We start from the raw sequence: 14,746 nt of genomic DNA on the forward strand, positions 1-14,746 counted from the left end.
ACCTTTTGAAATGGCTGAACCACAGGGTAGATACAAGTTTAAGTTAAGTTGTCAAGCTGTTTTCCACAGTGGTTTTGCCATTTTGCATTCCCACCAATAGTGTAAGACAGTTCTAGTTGTTCTAGGTCTTGAAAATACTTGATATGATCAGTTATTTAAATTCTAGTCATTTTACTAGGTATATAGTGATATCTTCCTGAGTTAATTTACATTTCCGTAATAACTTACAATGTTGAACAGATTTTCATGTGCTTATTTCCTATCTTATGTCTTCTTTAGCAAAATGTCTGTTCATGCCTTTTGCCCATTTTTATTAGGTTGTCATATGATATATATTGTCTATATTTTATATTTTACATCTTTTTACAATGAACATGCCTTCAACATACAGGACCCATGTCATTCTATGCTTGCATTTTGGGTCTTGAAAGATGTAAACATACATTGTGCAACAGGACTACTGTTTCAGAAAATTTATATCATTATTTTCTCATTTTTGACTCATTAAGTACATTTTGCTCTAGTCTTCTGTAGACATCTGTTGTTTTGGGTTGGAGATGGGTGGAGGATTGAATTTGTAACATGAAAAATACCATGATAAATATCAAGGTACCTTCAACCCCTGTCATCTAAAAATAGGATGACACAGGACAGTATGCCTTGGGAGCCATGTAAGTATCTCTAGAATTTTCATAAATTTTATCTTCCTTCTTGTATAGCAATAGACTGGAAAACTTAGTTCAGAAAATTCTCCTGTAGTGTTGTGGTTTGGATCTTAAATATTCCCCCAAAAACTCATTTACTGAAAACTTGGTCCTCAGTTGATGGCATTATTGTGTGGTGGAAACTTCAGGAATTGGGGCCTGGCTGGAGGAAGTTAGGTCATTGGGGACATGCCCATGAGGACATATTGGGACCCTGGATCATTCTTTTCTCTTTTTTTGCTTCTCAGCAGCTATGAGATAAGTAATTTCCTTCACCATGAATTCCTACTATTATGTACTGCCTCACCAAAGTGCTGGGGCCAAGTGACCATGGACTGCAACCTCGAAATGTTCAGCCACAATAAATCTTCCATTCTTTTAATTTGTTTATCTCAGGTATTTTGTCACGGCTATGGAAAGCTGGTTAACACATGTAGTGCACTGGAGATACCCTTGCTCACCATTAAGAGTTATCTGGGGTTAGAAAGAAGCGGGATATAACTTAGGGAAAATTACCAAAGAAATGTAACTTTTCTTAGCAGCAAAAATGTGGTCTGCAAATGGAGGGGTGGTTGGACAGAGAGGTTGAAGAGCAAAGAAAAAAGAATGGCTTCCTACATGGCTCATGTTGGCCTTTGGTTATCTTAGATAAGTGAAGTTAACTTGGAGAGCAAAACTGATCCATTCTTCATTTAAGGACTCTAAAAAGATATCTGTTAGGTTACCCCCATCCTTGTTTCCTTTTTCTTACTTGGTTTTTTGTGGTCAGGTACAGCAAGTTTCTCTCTGAAGTGTTCCTTTCTTAAGCTATTCTTGGCTCCTGTGTGGTATAGACATGGTCCAGAAAGGGTTGAGATTCTAGCTGGGGAGGTTGTGAGCAGGGAGACACTGTGAGAGAGGTGAGAAAACTCTACCCCAAGTATTATGGGGCAGTCAGACAGAATGGGGGCAATAGGAAAGTCAGAGGACCCTCCTAAGTTCAGAGAGACTAGAATATTAGTCATGAACTGGTGGCAGATTTCAACTTTGAATGCCAATAGACCAAGCACTTTCAGAGTGGGGATAGGAATATCTCTCTAGAGATCAGAGGAGGCGGAGTACATTTCATCCAAGCACCATGACTCTGTTTATCTCTATGAGGTCATAAAACCTAGTGTTTCCCCAAAATTAATGTGAATATGAAGCACCTGAGGATGTTTTTAAAATGTAGATCTTAACTTGGTAGGTCTAGGGTGGGGACTGGGAATCTGCATTTACAATAAGTTCTTGGTGAGGCCCATGCTACTGACACTTAGAGGAGGAAAAGCATAAGCCGTATTTCTCATCCTAGACATCTGGGCACCATCTTTGGGGAAGAAGTAGAGAGATGGAAAGGCTCCCTGAAAGTCTGAGCAATTTGGGGGACCCACAACGGTAGAATGTAGAGGAATATTCTCGAGAAATCAATAACTGAGTCAGAAAACAAAAGGAAGGAAGACGCTTATATGAAGTAAATAGTGCTGGTTCTCTGTGTGTTGAAGATGCCTCCTTGAGAAGTAGGCTGAAATGTCAAAATGCCAAAAATAGCTGCTACTCAGTTGGACTATTACAAAATGAACAGGGGAACAAGAGTGGGCAACACCATACTGCTTCAGGAAAATATGTGACAGAATAAAATATTTCTGCTATGAAGTGACATAAGTTATCACAGGTTTAAAAGGCCAAAATCAAAGGAAAGACAGGATTTTGAGAAAGAGCGTTAGCAGAGGTCTCACCAGGACCCTAGGGCCAAAACCTTCAGAAACATCAGTAGCACCTCCATTCAGCAATGTGTAAGGATGTTTCTCCAGCTGGAACAAATGAGATCTAGGTACAAATCTCCCTAGGATGCAGAACTGCTGAGCATGGAGTGGTAACAGCACCTAGTACACTATCACAGGCTGAAGTGCCTCAGGATCTTATTGAGATCATGAGCAGGGGCCATGGGAAAGTCAGCGTTCTGAACTGTGCTTGGAGAGTTTTCAGCTACACGATGTGGGCTACCCTACTCTTGGGAGTGTGGAGAGAATGACACTAACTAGCAAACTTAATCCAGATGGCAATGGACACTGTAGCACTGTTGGTAAGCATTACTCGAAGTCCATTTATGTGCATAATTAACAAGAGAGGTCATTGCTAAACCCAGTATTTCCACAAATTACCAATTTCTAACAATAACTTTTAAATTACGTTTTTGTTCCTGAGGTCCTTGGGATATTTTCTGGTCATTGGCAGCATAACTCATTCTCTTCATCTTTGGAGCGGAAGCTTTAAAAAATGAGACACTTATTTTCAATGGTGTGAATAACAAAATTACTTCATATTGATTCATTTATCATTTTATGCCCAATAAGAGGATAACCATGTGTCAAATCTATGTATGGGGTCGTGGGAGGAATTGGAGAGGACAGGCAGCAGTTCTCAGTGGGAAGAAATTTTGTCTTCCAGAGGACATTGGGAAATTTCTGGAGTCATTTATGATTGTCACAAAGAGAGCAAGGTTGTTCCTGGTATGGGTAGAGGCCAGGGATGCCACTAAACATTGTATGATGCACAGGATGCCCCCCACAAACAAGGGATTAAGACCCCAAATGTGAACAGTGCCAAGGTTGACATCTCAAATATAGAGATGCAATGGGGAAGACAGACAATGACATTTATAATATCATGTGTACTTAAGGCTATACTTTAGCTCAAACTAGACATAATTCTGTTCTGGGAGGAGAAAACTACATCCTATGAAGTTGGAAAATATCATGCTAAGAGAAATAGGCCAAGTCCAAAAATTCCAAGTCTGAATGTTTTCTCTGATAAGTGGATGACGATATATAACAGGGCCGGGGGTGGGGGTGGCAGGGTGCGGGGAGAGAAGAATGGAGGAACTTTGGATGGTGTAGAGGAAAATGGGGCAGGAGGGAGTGGGGGAAGGAAAGGTAATAGACTGAGATGGACGTTATTACCCTATGTATATGTATGATTACATGAATGGTGTGAATCTACATTGTGTACAACCATAGAAATGAAATTATGTACCCTATTTGTGTACAATGAATCAAAATGCAATCTGTAAAAATAAAAAAATAAAAAACTACATCCTACTCAATGGGAGCATGTTTTTAAAATCTGTACAGGATGTAGACCAGCATGATGACTGTGCTAGAAACCCTCCAGGCCACAGTGGCAATGATGATTTTTTTGGTTGTGCCTCATAGTGTGACAGAAGCAACCAGATATAGAGACCTCACCCTGGGGGAAAGGCGATTTACAGCCATTTAGACAGATGAAAAGAATTCCAAACTGCATGTGTGCTAAGTGGGTTTTCACTAGAGTTATAAGATAGGTATTACTTGGACTCTGCGTAATGGAAGATGACAACCTTATTAGAGCAGTATGTGTCAGTTTCATATGTGAAAAAGACATCCTCATACTTGTGTTGCCTTTGTAATATTGTGATCTTAAATTCTTTTATATTTTCTATTTCAAAAAGGATTTGAGGTGGCCACACTATAAGATTCCTACCTGTAATCTTCTTTCTACTAGAGGTAAAAGTTAACATTTGTGAGTGGAGGGGGCAATATCACTGCTAAAGTGATTTATCAGCTCAGGGTCAGAAAGCCCACCTCATTGCTTCATTGAACTAAATTAATGAGCTTTTATTACTGACTCCTCCTTTGTAGAATTTCATTCTGTCTTCTCTTTCATGTTGTCTACTCTTACTAGTTCTTTAAAAAATTTTTTTGCCAAAATACAGCCTAGTGTCATGTATATCTACAAAGAACAAATAAAAAATAAAACTTTTTTCACACATTCTCTCATTTAAAAATCCTCTTCTGCTTTCCTTATAAAATGTTTTTATTTTTCACACCCCTTCCCCTCCCTTTCTTCCTTCTCTATCTCCCTTTTTTCTCTCCCTTTATTCTTCTATATTTTCTATGCTATATTTTTTTTTATTGGTTCCCCTTTTTAGACCTTATTTTGTTCTCTTCTGCTTTCATTATTTTCTATAGTGGCAATTCTTGATTATTCTTTGTTCAACATCCTACTTCTTTTTCTTCCCCTCTTTTTCTGTCTGCCTCTAATTTGTTATTAGCCCCCTTTAAAAAATCATTTTTCTTGTTTTTAGGTAATATTCTCACAATCTTCCTCTTTTAAACTTTTCTCTTTTGTCCTTCATTTCTGTCTTTCCTTTTCTTTCTCTCTTCATCTTCTTTTTATGCACGGTTTATTTATTTATTTATTTATTACTGAGGATTGAACCTAGGGGCACTTTTCCATTGGGCTACATCTTCAGTCCTTTTTACTTTTTATTTTAAGACAGGGTCTTGCTAAGTTGCCGAGGTTGGCCTTGAACTTGTGATCCTCCTGCCTCAGTCTCCTGACATTGGGATTGCAGTCAAATCCCAATGAACTTTATTCTTAATGGCCCTTTCATGCTTGTAAAACTTCTTTTCTTCCATTTTCTTATTTTGCCCTCTTTATTTTCTTATCAACTAGACCTTTTTAAAAACATCTTCCCCTTAGTTTTTCATTTTATACGCCTTTCTACCTTCAGTCTTTCCTTCTCTTACTCCTTTCTTTATATCTTTTTCCTTACTCCTTTTGTTTCTTGCCTGCCTTCCTAATTTCTTTCTTTTTTCCCTGACTTAGCCTACATATCCTATTCCTTTCACCCTGTATTCACTGGCACATTTAAAAAATATTTTTCACTTCTCTTTCTCTTCTTTTCTATGGGATTCTTTAAAAAAGAAGCAGTTGGTTCAGATGCTGTCTCTCTAATAACTCCTTCCCCTCTCTCCCTCTCTTTATCTTATTTTACTTAAGATTTTTACTGACTTCTTCCTTGTAGATCTCTCTTTCCCTATTGTCCACAATTGTATATAATTTTCAGAGTCATAAGCTTTTTTTATTTGTAAGATTCTTACTATTTTATTTCAATCCTCCTTCCTTCCACTCTACTTTAAAACTTTTTTCTAGTGCCTGTAAGATCTGATCTATCCATCTCTACCGTCTATATTTTTGTCTGTCTTCTTATACCTGCCATTCTTCCTGTCTTCTCAGCTGTCATCCATTAATCTATATTTAATTCTACTTCAAACTAGTTTCTTTCAAGGTCTTTCTCTTGTTGCCTCTACTTCTTCCCTTCTTTTTCCTTCCTTTGTTCTTGCCTCTATAAATTTTATCTTTTCTTGCTCTTTTCTTTCACTGTCTCTATCCTTGACTTTCTTTCTTCTGTTCCCTACACCACAACTACCTGCTGCCTGCCTGTCTGCCTGCCCTACCTCCTTCCATTCCTCCCTCACTTCCCATCTCTTTCCTGTTCCTTCATCCCTCACTCCCTTATTCCTTCCTGTCTTCCTTCCTACTGTTCTTTTGTTTCCTTATTTCCTGTGACCTTCCTCCCTCCTGTCTTCATTCATTTTCCCCTCATTATATCTTTTTCTCCTTTTTCCCTTCTTTCTTCTCTCTTTTTTCTCCCTCCCATTCTTCTTTTACTCTTTTTCTACTGGATCCTTTTAAAAAACTGTTTCACTCCCCAATCTTTCTTTCTCATTGTTTTTAATGCATTCTTTCCCTCTTTCTTTCTTTCCCTCTTTCTATCTTTCCCTCTCTCTCTCTCTCTCTCTCTCTCTCTCTCTCTCTCTCTCACTGCCCCGCATGGCGAATTATTAGGTACTTTTTGGTAGCAATCATACTGCTGCTCTTGCAAACTGGTAAGAGGATCTCAGTGATGAGAACGGGATTGCAAAAATGTGCACACCCTTTTGGAAGGGCATTTTGTGGAAGAGCCTGAGAAGAAGCTTTTTGGAAGTAGAGCAGAGCTGTACCTGGTTTCTTTCGTTTGCATCCCATCCTATCTATCTATCTATCTATCTATCTTTCTATCTATCTATCTATATCATCTATCTATCATCAATCATCTATCATCTCTACCTACCTGCTAACCTACCTACCAGTTATATATATCTTTATTCAGTGATCAATCATCTATCTTTCCATTTCAATTTTTTGTTTGTTTTTCCTCACTCTTACCTTTCAAATGTGTCCCTCACTGAATAATGGCAATTGATTTTGTTGGCTTTCCCTCTCACATTCCCTTTCTTTATCTTTGCTCCATACCGACTTATTCTTTATAAACGTCTTTCCTTCTTCCTCAATTATTTTTCTTTATTCCTTTTTCATTCTCACTTTTACTCTTTCCTTTTGTACTTTCATTGGCTTCTTATTTTGGAGCTTATTTTGTTCTTTGTCTCTTGCTTCCATTATTTTTTGCAGTGGTATTTCATATTGACTCTTCTTGGTAAACATCTTTCTTTTTCTCCATCTTTTCTCCTCTTTCTCTAATGGTATCATTTTAAAATTTTTAAATTAATTTATTATAGCTATACATGACAGCAGAATCCATTTTGACATACTTATAAAAGCATGGGATATATTTTGCTCTAATTCTGTCTCTTGCACTTCCCCTTTCCCTTACCTCCTCCCTCCCCTATTCCTTTTCCTCTACTAACACTATTACTTTTAATCTTTCTGAATTACTCCTTTTTAAAAAAATCTTTCTTTAAAAAATAATCTTTCTTTCTAGTTTATTATTGGCCCTTCCTTTAAAAACTTTTCTCTTTCTCTTTTGTGTAAGGTCTTCTTAGAGGCATCTAATTTTAAAGTTTTCTCTTTTTTGGTCTTTCAATTTCTCTTTCCCCTTTAAAAATCTCTCAATAGCAAGAATGGAGGAAGGAGGAAGGAGGAGGAATGGAGCAAGAGGGAAAAGAGGGGTGGGAGGGGTGGGGGGGAAGGAAAAAAAAACAGAATGAATCAAACACCATAACCCTAGGTAAATGTATGATTACGCAAATGCTACGCCTCTACTTCATGTACAACCAGAGAAACAAGTTGTGCCCCATTTGTTTACAATAAAATAAATTTTAAAAACTCTCAATATCTTCTTCTCTTTTTCATATCTTCTTTTATACTTTATTCTTACTTCTTCCTTCCTGCTTGTTTATGCTCCTCCTTTCCTTCTTTTTCTATTTCCCTTTCCTCTTTTTTCCTTTTTCTTTGAATCTCTTCCTTCCTCCTTCCCTTTTTCTTCCTTATTCTTTTTATTAACCTTCATTCTCATATTTTTTATTTTACTTTTTAATAACTAGTCCTTTTAAAAAAATCTTACCTATTTCTTTCATTTATTAATCCTTTCTGCCTTAATTCTTTCATTCATTCCTTTTTTCTTTTTCTTACTGCCCTTATTTCTATTTCTCCTTTGTTTCTATCTGAGTGCCTGACTGTCCACCTGCTCAACTGTCTTCTTCCCTCCTTTCTTCCTATACTATAGTCCCTCTTTGCTCTCTGTTTACTGGCCCTCTTTAGAACTGTTTTTCATTTCCTTTTCTCTTTTCAACTATCTTTTATATACTTTTTATTGTGTTCTCTTGAAAATCAATTTTCTTTTCTTGTTTTCTCTTTCTATTTATTCCTACTTCCCTTCCTATGTGGTTGTCATCATTCAGCTATGTTTTGTAATATTCTGACTGATTTTTCCTTGTGGATTTCTGTCTTTCCCTGCTGTGCACAATTTTACTTTTCTTACTAGTCTTACCTGTCCAAAACTCTTTCTTTGTCTCCCTCTCACATTCTCTCTTCCTTTAAAATTTTACTTTCCTTCAGACTCATCATTTTAAACTTCTTTCTCTCCACCACTTCCTTTCTTCTTTCCCTTATTACTTTTCCTATATCTTTTCTCCATTTTGTTCTCTCTAAATGTGCCTGCATTCCTTCCTTCCATTCTTCCTCCCTCTGCCTTTCCTCTTTCCATGGCCCTTCCTATCTTCTTTATTTGTTTTCTTCCTTTCTCCCATTGCTTTTTTTTTGTGCTGGCTCTTTTTAAAACTATGCCTTTTCATTTCATCTCTATCTGTTTTAACTCTTTGCATTTATTGCATAAGTCTTTATATTGACTTATACCTTTTAAAGATCAATCTGTCTTTCTATTTATCCCATTCCCTATGTATGCACCTATCCATCCATTTTTTTTTCTTTTTTTTTAATTTATTTTTTTACGTTTACATAGGGTAATGATGTTTATTTTATTTTTCCCCTCCCCCCCACCCCTCCCACCCTTTTCCCTCTATACAGTCCTTCTTTCCTTCATTCTTACCGCTCTCCTTAGCCTAACTCTAAACCTAACCCTAAACCTAATGCTAACCCCTCCCACCCCCATTATATGTCCTCATCCGCTTATCAGCGAAATCATTCGTCCTTTAGTTTTTTGAGATTGGCTTATCTCACTTAGCATGATATTCTCCAATTTCGACCATTTGCCTACAAATGCCATAATTTTATCATTCTTCATTGCGGAGTAATATTCCATTGTATAAATATGCCACAGTTTCTTTATCCATTCATCAACTGAAGGGCATCTAGGTTGGTTCCACAATCTGGCTATGGTGAATTGAGCAGCAATGAACATTGATGTGGCTGTATCTCTGTAGTATGCTGATTTTAAGTCCTTTGGGTATAGACCAAGGAGTGGGATAGCTGGGTCAAATGGTGTTTCCATTCCAAGCTTTCTGAGGAATCTCCACACTGCTTTCCAGAGTGGCTGCACTAATTTGCAACCCCACCAGCAATGTATGAGTGTTCCTTTTTCACCACATCCTCGCCAACACCTATTGTTGCTTGTATTCTTGATAATCGCCATTCTAATTGGGGTGAGATGAAATCTTAGGGTAGTTTTGATTTGCATTTCCCTTATTACTAGGGATGTTGAACATTTTTTCATATATCTGTTGATTACTTGTACATCTTCTTCTGTGAAGTGTCTGTTCATTTCCTTAGCCCATTTGTTGATTGGATTATTTGTATTCTTCGTGTAGAGTTTTTTGAGTTCTTTATAGATTGTGGAAATTAGCGCTCTATCTGAGGTATGGTTGGCAAAGATATTCTCCCACTCTGTAGGCTCTCTCTTCACATTTCTGATAGTTTCCTTTGATGAGAGAAAGCTTTTTAGTTTGAATCTATCCCAGTTGTTGATTCTTGCTTTTATTTCTTGTGCTATGGGAGTCCTGTTAAGGAAGTCTGATCCTAAGCCAACAAGTTGAAGATTTGTACCTACTTTTTCTTCTATAAGATGCAGGGTCTCTGGTCTGATTCCAAGGTCCTTGATCCATTTTGAGTTGAGTTTTGTGTAGGGTGAGAGATAGGGGTTTAATTTCATTCTGTTGCATATGGTTTTCCAGTTTTCCCAGCACCATTTGTTGAAGAGGCTATCTTTTCTCCATTGCATATTGTTGGAACCTTTGTCTAGTATGAGAAAATTGTATTTATTTGGGTTTGTGTCCATGTCCTCTATTCTGTACCATTGATCTACCTGTCTATTTTGGTACCAATACCATGCCGTTTTTGTTACTATTGCTTTGTAGTAGAGTTGAAGATCTGGTATTGCAATACCCCCTGCTTCGCTCTTGCTACTGAGGATTGCTTTAGCTATTCTGGGTTTTTTATTCTTCCAGATGAATTTCATAATTGCTTGCTCTATTTCTGCAAGGTACATCATTGGGATTTTAATTGGAATTGCATTGAATCTGTATAGCACTTTAGGTAGTATAGCCATTTTGATGATATTAATTCTGCCTATCCAGGAACATGGGAGATCTTTCCATCTTCTAAGGTTTTCTTGAATTTCTTTCTTTAGTGTTCTGTAGTTCTCATTGTAGAGGTCTTTCACCTCTTTTGTGAGATTGATTCCCAAGTATTTTATTTTTTTCGATGCTATTGTGAATGGGGTAGTTTTCCTAATTTCTCTTTCTGAAGCTTCATCACTTATGTATAAAAATGCATTGGATTTATGAGCATTGATCTTGTAACCTGCTACTTTACTGAATTCACTTATGAGTTCTAAAAGTTTTCTGGTGGAATTTCCAGGTTCCTCTGAATATATAATCATGTCATCAGCGAACAGGGATAGTTTCAGTTCTTCTTTTCCTATTCGTATCCCTTTAATTTCTTTGGTTTGTCTGATTGCTCTGGCTAGAGTCTCAAGGACGATGTTGAATAGAAGTGGTGAAAGAGGGCATCCCTGCCTTGTTCCAGTTTTTAGGGGGAACGCTTTCAGTTTTTCACCATTTAGAATGATATTAGCCATGGGCTTAGCGTAGATTGCCTTTATAATGTTTAGGAATGTTCCCACTACCCCAATTTTTTCTAGTGTTTTGAGCATGAAGGGATGCTGTATTTTATCGAATGCTTTTTCTGCATCTATTGAAATAATCATGTGATTCTTAACTTTAAGTCTGTTGATATGGTGAATGACATTTATTGATTTCTGAATGTTGAACCAACCTTGCATCCCTGGGATAAAACCCACTTGATCGTGGTGCACTATCTTTTTAATATATATTTGTATGCGATTTGCTAAAATTTTGTTGAGAATTTTTGCGTCGATGTTCATTAAGGAAATTGGTCTGAAATTTTCTTTCCTCGATGTGTCTCTGTCTGGTTTAGGTATCAGGGTGATATTGGCTTCATAGAACGAGTTTAGGAGGGTTCGCTCCTCTTCTATTTCATGGAATAGTTTGAGGAGTATTGGAATGAGCTCTTCTTTAAAGGTTTTGTAGAACTCGGCTGAGAACCCATCTGGTCCTGGACTTTTCTTTGTTGGTAGGCTTTTGATGACCTCTTCTATTTCATTGCTTGAAATTTGTTTATTTAACTTGTGTATGTCCTCCTTGTTCAGTTTAGGTAGTTCATATGTCTCTAGAAATTTGTTGATGTCTTCGAGGTTTTCTGTTTTGTTGGAGTATAGATTTTCAAAATAGCTTCGATTATGTTTTGTATTTCACTCCTGTCTGTTGTGATGTTTCCTTGTTCATTCCGAATTTTAGTAATTTGAGTTTTCTCTCTCTTTCTCTTTGTTAGTGTGGCTAAGGGTTTATCAATTTTATTTATTTTTTCAAAGAACCAACTATTTATTTTGTTAATTTTTCCAATTGTTTCTTTTGTTTCGATTTCGTTGATTTCGGCTCTGATTTTAACTATTTCCTGTCTTCTACTACTTTTGGTATTGGTCTGCTCTTCTTTTTCTAGTGCTTTGAGCTGTAGTGTTAAGTTGTTTATTTGTTGATTTCTACTTCTTTTTTTTGAATGCACCCCATGAAATAAATCTTCCTCTAAGTACTGCTTTCATAGTGTCCCAGAGATTTTGATATGATGTGTCTTTGTTCTCGTTTACTTCTAAGAATTTTTTTATTTCCCTCCTGATGTCTTCTGTTATCCATTCATCATATAATAGTGTATTATTTAGTCTCCAAGTATTGGAGACGTTTCTGTTTTTTATTCTGTCATTTATTTCTAATTTCAATCCATTATGATCTGATAGAGTACAAGGTAGTATCTCTATCTTCTTGTATTTGCTAACAGTAGCTTTGTGGCATAAAATATGGTCTATTTTAGAGAAGGATCCATGTGCTGCTGAGAAGAAAGTGTATTCGTTCTTTGTTGGATGGTATATTCTATATATGTCTGTTAAGTCTAAATTGCTGATTGTGTTGTTGAGATCTATAGTTTCTTTATTCAATTTTTGTTTGGACGATCTATCCAGTGGTGAGAGAGGTGTGTTAAAATCGCCTAGTATGATTGTGTTGTGGTCTATTTGATTTCTGGAATTGAGAAGGATTTGTTTGACCGTACGTGGATGAGCCAATGTTTGGGGCATAGATATTTATGATTGTTAAGTCTTGCTGATTTATGCTTCCCTTAAGCAGCATGTAATGTCCTTCTTTATCCCTTCTGACTAGTTTTGGTTTGAAGTCCACATTATCTGAGATGAGGATGGATACTCCAGCTTTTTTGCTGTGTCCGTGTGCATGGTATGTTTTTCCCCATCCTTTCACCTTTAGTCTATGGGTGTCTCTTTCTATGAGATGAGTCTCTTGCAGGCAGCATATTGTTGGATTTTTCTTTTTAATCCAATCTGCCAGTCTGTGTCTTTTGATTGATGAATTCAGGCCATTAACATTCAGGGTTATTATTGTGATATGATTTGTATTCCCAGTCAATTGACTCATATTTGTTTTTGACATGATTTGGTTTCTCCTTTATTTGGCTATTCCTTTAGGCTAGCGCCTCCTGTTGCTGATTTGCATTGTTGTTTTTCATCTCTTCCTCATGGAATATTTTGCTGAGAATGTTCTGTAATGCTGGCTTTCTTTTGTAAATTCCTTTAGCTTTTGTTTATCATGGAAGGATCTTATTTCATCGTCAAATTTGAAGGTAAGTTTTGCTGGGTATAAGATTCTTGGTTGGCATCCGTTTTCTTTCAGGGCTTGGTAAATGTTGTTTCAGGCCCTTCTGGCTTTTAGGGTCTGGATTGAAAAATCTGCTGATATTCTTATTGGTTTCCCTCTGAATGTAATTTGATTCTTTTCTCTCGTGGCCTTTAAGATTCTGTCTTTATTTTGTATGTTAGGTATTTTCATAATAATGTGCCTTGGTGTGGGTCTGTTGTAATTTTGTATGTTTGGAGTTCTATAAGCCTCTTGTACTTGGTTTTCCATTTCATTCTTCAGATTTGGGAAATTTTCTGTTATTATTTCATTGAATAGATTGTTCATTCCTTTGGTTTGTTTCTCTAAGCCTTCCTCAATCCCAATAATTCTTAAATTTGGCCTTTTCATGATATCCCATAATTCTTGTAGATTCTGTTCATGATTTCTTACCATCTTTTCTGTTTGGCCAACTTTGCTTTCAAGATTAAATAATTTGTCTTCAATGTCTGAGGTTCTGTCTTCCAGGTGTTCTATCCTATTGGTTATGCTTTCTATGGAGTTTTTAACTTGGTTTATTGTTTCCTTCATTTCAAGGATTTCAGTTTGGTTTTTTTTCAGTATCTCTAACTCTTTATTGAAATGATCTCTTGCTTCCCGTATTTGCTCTTTTAACTGTTGATTGGTGCGATCATTTAATGCCTGCATTTGCTCTTTCATCTCCTCCTTCAATGCCTGCATTTGCTCTTTCATCTCTTCATTAGCTTCCCTAATCGTTTTAATTACGTACATTCTGAACTCCCTTTCTGACATTTCTTCTGCTGTGCTGTCATTGGGTTTTATTGATGTAGTATCTAGGTTTGTTTGGGACATTTTCTTCCCTTGTTTTCTCATATTGGTCAGTTGTCAGTGGGACCCTGAGATATTGCAGTTTTCCGCTATTGGCTTATAGTGTCCCGGTAGATTTCCAGTGTATCACCTCCCAGCCTTCAGTAGCCTGATGTCTTGGAGGAATCTGATAAAGCAGCTCATCCGAAGAAAACTGCCCCTAGCCCCCTACTGGTTCCACGATTTGGAACTGGCTCTGTGCTGAAATGCTCTCACTGGGGGCCTGCACCGTGCAGCTGGCCGTGTGGGAGGAGCTCACTGCCGGAGTGTGGAAGGCTACCTTGGGAAGACTCTAGCTGCCCTGCCCGGCTCCAATAAGCCACCTCTATCTCGGCCTGCCCCCCAGGCCGAGCTTTACCCAGTGGGCAGACTCACCCGTGGCTCTATTTCAGTCCGAGTCTCTCAATGCCTCCCCTTCTTAACTCCTGGGTTCTGGAGCGACAGGGGGTGCAGTCTCCCTCTAGGCCGCCATCTTGGATCGCCCCGAGAAGAGAGCCTGCAGCCGGAGTGGGCAGAGCCGCCTATATCCATCCATTTTTTAAAAACTGACTCCTTTGTTTAAATCTCTTCCCCATCAACACAATTGTAGTTGATTTTTTTTTATTGCCTCCTTCTACATTCATATCCTTTTCCTTTTTAAATGGTTCCTTTCTGACTCATCCTTCTAAAACTTTTATCTATCTATCTATCTATCTATCTATCTATCTATCTATCTATCTTTGTATCTATCCATCCATCTATCCTTTCATGGATCTATCTACCTATATCTTCCCCTACCAAGTAGCTGTCAGTCTTCTCATTTATTTTACTCTATTCTTACTAATTTATTTTAGATTTCTGGCTCTCTGTCCTTCACAGATGTACCTAATTTTCTTACTAACT

General features: G+C 37.3%; 1 protein-coding gene across 1 annotated transcript in view; it reads right to left on the reverse strand.

Moving 5' to 3' along the window:
• The window catches only part of LOC124971651 (fibrous sheath-interacting protein 2-like), a 38,863-nt gene that overhangs the window by 4,773 nt on the left and 19,344 nt on the right, over positions 1-14,746 (reverse strand). The gene's annotated exons all lie outside the window — the stretch shown is intronic.

The sequence above is a fragment of the Sciurus carolinensis genome, chromosome X (assembly GCF_902686445.1).
Source record: "Sciurus carolinensis chromosome X, mSciCar1.2, whole genome shotgun sequence".
Lineage (NCBI taxonomy): Eukaryota > Metazoa > Chordata > Mammalia > Rodentia > Sciuridae > Sciurus > Sciurus carolinensis.